This window comes from Physeter macrocephalus, chromosome 6 (assembly GCF_002837175.3).
Source record: "Physeter macrocephalus isolate SW-GA chromosome 6, ASM283717v5, whole genome shotgun sequence".
Classification (NCBI taxonomy): domain Eukaryota; kingdom Metazoa; phylum Chordata; class Mammalia; order Artiodactyla; family Physeteridae; genus Physeter; species Physeter macrocephalus.
This window is the reverse complement of record NC_041219.1, coordinates 85511178-85516966: the sequence shown is the minus strand read 5'-3', so window position 1 is coordinate 85516966 and position 5789 is coordinate 85511178.

Here is a 5789-nt window from a genome sequence, read left to right as displayed (position 1 = left end):
TGCTTTTACCTCCCAACTCTGGCATAGTTCAAATGTACCTTGCCTTCTGTATGAAGGTCATGATTTTCTGGTTACTCCTGCTCTCCCATTTCTAATCTTTTTTTTTTTTAACATCTTTATTGAGGTATAATTGCTTTACATTGTTATGTTAGTTGCTGCTGTATAACAAAGTTAATCAGCTATATGTATGCATATATCCCCATATCCCCTCCCTCTTGCATCTCCCTCCCACCCTCCCTATCCCACCCCTCTAGGTGGTCACAAAGCACCCAGCTGATCTCCCTGTGCTATGCGGCTGCTTCCTACTACCTATCTATTTTACATTTGGTAGTGTATATATGTCAATGCCACCCTCTCACTTCGTCCCTTCCCCCTCCCTGTGTCCTCAAGTCCATTCTCTACATCTGCGTCTTTATTCCTGTCCTGTCCCTAGGTTCTAATATTTAAACACAATAAATTGCGAAGCCCAGATTTGGACCTATCCAATTCCAAATTCTGTCTTCTTTATTCTTCGCTCAGCTGTCTCCTAAAGCGAAGGTGCCAATCTGTGTATTTCTTTTTAAAAAATATTTATTTATTTATTTATTTATTTTTGTCTGCGTTTGGGTCTTCGTTACTGCGCCTGGGCTTTCTCTAGTTGCAGCGAGCGGGGGCTACTCTGTGTTGCGGTGCACGTGCTGCTTATTGCGGTGGCTTCTCTTTGTTGCGGAGCACGAGCTTTAGGTACGTGGGCTTCAGTAGTTGTGGCTCACGGGCTCAGTAGTTGTGGCTCGCGGGCTCTAGAGCACAGTCTCAGTAGTTGTGGTGCACGGGCTTAGTTGCTCCGCGGCATGTGGGATCTTCCCGGACTAGGGCTGAAACCCGTGTCTCCTGCATTGGCAGGCAGATTCTTAACCACTGCACCACCAGGGAAGTCCTGTGTATGTATTGCTAACAGCACCTATCCCTAGCAAAAGAATCAACATCAGTTACTTCTGTGGGACAGTCCCTCCTAAGTTAACTCAGGAGACCAAAGTATAAAACTGAGGGTTGTTTAATCAGAACAGGATTAGGGCTGAAGTAGTAATTTGCCCCTCTCTACTCTAGGGACAGTTTTATCTAGGAAAGATCATTTCTGTATAAACACAACACACCCTCTATTACTCTATAAGCAGGATACCTTCCTACTAACCTTTCTAAATTGTCATTAAAAAAAAACAAAAATGAATTTGCAAAAAAAAATGCATTTGCTGTGTTTGTACATGGAAAAGTTCTAGAGGATTCTCAAGAAACGGTAGCAGTGGTTGCCTCCAGGCTGTGGACACTGGTCCAAGCCATCATCACCTCTCACCTAGATTACAGCAGTGACCTCATAACTGGTCTTCTTGCCCCTACTCTCACCCCTCATAGTTCATTCACTACACAGCAACAAGACTTGATTATTTAGACAAATAAACCCAATCCTGTCACTCCCCTACTCTAGGCTCCTTCTGCAATTAAAGTAAAATCCCAGCTCCGTGCTGTGAATGTGAGCCTCTGCATGATCTGGCTCCTCACTTCCTCTCTGGCCTCCTCCCAGGACCCTCTCTGCTCCAGCCACATGGACCTCCTTCTTTCTGTTCCTCAGACACGCCAAGCTCATTCCTCCCTCAGGGCCTGTGCTCTTGCAGGTTGCTCTGCCGGGAATGCTCTTCCTTCAGATCAACCACAACTGGTCCTTCTTGTCATTCAAGGCTTGGTGCAAATGTCACCCGACAGAATGCCCCTCTGAGGATTCTGTCTAAAGAAGCCCCTCCCCAGGCACACCAGTGGTCACTTCCCCAGTGCCTTGTTTTGTTTATGTCATGCCACTTACTACTGCAGTTATTTCTTGAGTTGTCTGTTGACTGTCTACCCTCCCTAGAATGTAAGCTCCTTGAGGGCAGAGGCCTTATCTCATTTTACTACTGTTTACTCAGTGTTTAGAACAGTGCATGGCACTGAATCAATGAATGATGTCTGAGGTCACATAGGAAGGTTTCAGGTCGTGGACTGTTTTGTTAGTTCCAACGGTTGCTGTAACAAATTACCACAAAGTCAGTGGCTTAAAACAACACAGACTTATTATCTTACAGTTATAGATGTCAAAAGTATGAAATGGGGGCTTCCCTGGTGGCTCAGTGGTTAAGAATCCGCCTGCCAATGCAGGGGACACAGGTTTGAGCCCCGGTGGGGGAAGATCCCATATGCTGCGGAGCAACTAAGCTCATGCGCCACAACTACTGAGCCTGCACTCTAGAGCCCGGAGCCACAACTACTGAAGCCCACATGCCTAGAGCCCGTGCTCTGCAATGAGAAGCCCACGCACCACAAGGAAGAGTAGCCCCTGCTCGCAGCAACTAGAGAAAGACCGCACGCAGCAACAAAGACCAAACGCAGCCAAAAATAAATAAAAATACAAATAAATAAATTTATTTAAAAAAAAAAAAAAAAGGAATGTAAGTTCCGTGAGAGCTCAGGAACAGCACCTGGCAATATAGTTGGGGCTCAGTAAATATCTGGTGAAAGAAAAATGTTCCACAAAAAGCAGCTTATTTGGAGGTTGAGAGAAAAGGGTCAGTTTATGGCAGATACACAAAGCGGGATAGAGAAGTGGTAAGAGATAAGGCTGGAAGATTGGGCCACGTCAGTGTAGGGCCTTGTAAGCCAATTAAGGAGTTTGCCCTTTACCCTGAAGGCAATGAAAATCCTTTAAAAGATTTTAAGCAAGGGAGTGGTCTGATGACATTTCTGTATTTTTAAATACAGATTTTTAAATTTTAATACATTTATTTATTTATTTATTTATTTTTGGCTGCCTTGGGTCTTCATTGCTGCGCATGGGCTTTCTCTAGTTGCGGCGAGCAGGGGTTACTCTTCGTTGCGGTGCACGGGCTTCTCATTGCAGTGGCTTCTCTTGTTGCGGAGCATGGGCTCTAGGTGCGTGAGCTTCAGTAGTTGTGGCACGCGGGCTCAGTAGTTGTGGCACAAGGGCTTAGTTGCTCCGCAGCATGTGCGATCTTCCTGGACCAGGGATCAAAACTGTGTCCCCTGCATTGGCAGGCAGATTCTTAACCACTGCGCCACCAGGGAAATCCCAAATTTCTGGTTCTTGTTGTTGTTTTTTTTTAACATCACAAACTTCAGTAAGGAGAATGGATTGCGGGAGACAAAACTGGAGACAATATTAGAATCCATGGGAATAGTCCAGCATTTGAATATAAATGATGAATAAAAAACTGAATTACAGTGATCTGATTTTCAGATAGCTTGCACAGTGGAAAACATAATCAGAATCCAAAAGGCAATAGAATGGCCAGAAGAAGGATGAATCTCAAAGAGATGATAATTAGCCAAGATAAATGAAAGCTCATTCAGTCAGGCCCACAATTCATAACTGATGAACAAGGATAGGCTGGTTTAATAATAGCTTGTGGAAGATAAATATTATGTGATATCACATATGTGGAATCTAAAAACTAATACAAATGAACTTATTTACAAAACAGAAACACTCACCGACATAGAAAACAAACTTATTCCAAAGGGGAAAGCGGGGGAGGGATAAATGAGGAGTATGGGATTAACAGATACATAGCGCTATATACAAAATAAACAATAAGGCTTTATTTTATAGCACACCGAACTATATTCAATATCTTATAATAACCTATAATGGAAAAGAATCTGAAAAGAATATATATATGTATAACTAAAATACTTTGCTGTACACATGAAATTAACACAGTATTATAAATCAACTATAGTCCAATTAAGAAAAAATAATAGCTTGTGTAACAGCAACACTATATGAAGTGACACTATGATGAAACTAACCAAAAATGTTAATTTACTTTTTTTAAAAACAAAAGTATTTTGTTTTTAAAATTCACATTGAGATATAATTCACGTATTATATAATTAACTCATTAAAAGTGTACAATTCATTGGTTTTTAGTATATTCACAGATATGTGCAACCATCACTACAGTCAATTTTAGAACATTTCCATCACCTCAAAAAGAAACCTCATACCTATTCGCTATCATCCTCCTACCCCCAGTCATCCCTTTCCTAGCCCTAAGCAACCACTAATCTTTCTGTCTCTATATATTACCCTTTTCAGGACTTTCATAAAAATAGAATTATATAATATGTGGCCTTTTCTAACTGGCTTCTTTCATTTAGCATAGTGTTTTCAAGGTTCATTGAAGTTTTAGCATTTATCAATACTTCATTCTGTTTATGGGCAAATAATATTCAATTTTCTGGATACACCACATTTGGTTTATCCATTTTCTGTTGATAGACATTTGGGTTGTTTCCACTGTAGGGTAGGCAGAAATTTACTTCTATCCATCTTAGGTCCTCAGCTAGGGCTCTTTAACAAAAGGATAGATTAACGAGAGAAAAACAAACAAGTTTATTAACACATGCAGTGCATATCACACATGAGAAACTTCAACGAAGAGTAACTCGAAGCAATGACTTAGAACTCTGGCTAACATGGCATCTTCAAGAAAAAAACAATAAATTTGTGGAGAAATGATAGGACAAAGGAAAAGGGTTTTATAATGAGAACCTGCTGTATAGCACAGGGAACTCTCCTTAATGCTCTGTGGTGACCTAAATGGGAAGGAAATCCCAAAAAGAGGGGATATATGTATACATATAGCTGACTCACTTCACCGTACGGCAGAAATTAACACAACATTGTAAAGCAACTCTACCCCCAATTAAAAATATATAACTAAATAAAGGAAAAGGGTTTTAGGCTTCTAAGGGTGGCCAACTGTGGGAAGATAAATATATGGGAGGAAACTAATGGAGTGAGGTTTGTTTGCAGATTTCTCTGGTGCCGTCTCTGGGCTGATAAGCGTCTAGAGTGTCTCTAGTAAAGGAGAATTTATATCCTACCTTCAGGCAGAAAAGGAGGAGGGTAGAGAGAGAAAACTTTTTCTGTGTTTGCTTTATTCTTTTTTCAAAATATTTATTTATTTATTTGGCTGTGCTGGGTCTTAGTTGGGGCATGTGGGATCTAGTTCCCTGACCAGGGATCGAACCCAGGCCCCCTGCATTGGGAGCACGGAGTCTTAGCCACTGGACCACTAGGGAAGTTTCTGTGTTTGCTGTTTTTAATTGCCTTCAGCTCAAAATAATTTTTTTTTGTCAAAGAGGCATATTTTGAGATGATAGATTCTGATTTCCTTCACCATCTTTTGGCTAGTATGAATAATGCTGTAATAAACATTCGTGTACAAGTTTTGGTGGGAACATATGTTTTCATTTCTCTTGGGTATATAACCAGAAATGGAATTGCTGGGTCATTTAATTTAGGCTTTGGCTCCATTAATATACATAGTGTTCAGGATGTGCTAAGTGATAGCCCCATCTGTCATCTGATATTCAGTCTTGGGCTACACACTTTTACAAACTGGACCACGTACAACCAAGAGAGACAGGGGCAATAAAGAAGAGATTGTTAAGCGAGTCACTTGAAGAACAGTGGGAGGACCTGGAGACATTTGGCTGGAGAAAAGAAAACGAAAGGGGAAAAGAGAAACATCATCAAATATCTGAAGAGTTGTGACATAGAAGAGGGATTAACCAGAGGGTAGAATGAGGCCTACTTGATAGAAGTTACAGAGAAATATAATTGGTCTGATGATTTCCCTTTCTTCCTTTCTTCTTTCCTTCTTCCTTTCCAATTATTTTATTTTTTGACTACATAAAACATGAACAAAACAGAAAGTACAAAAGGATATACAGTGATGTCTTGCATTCAGTTCCCC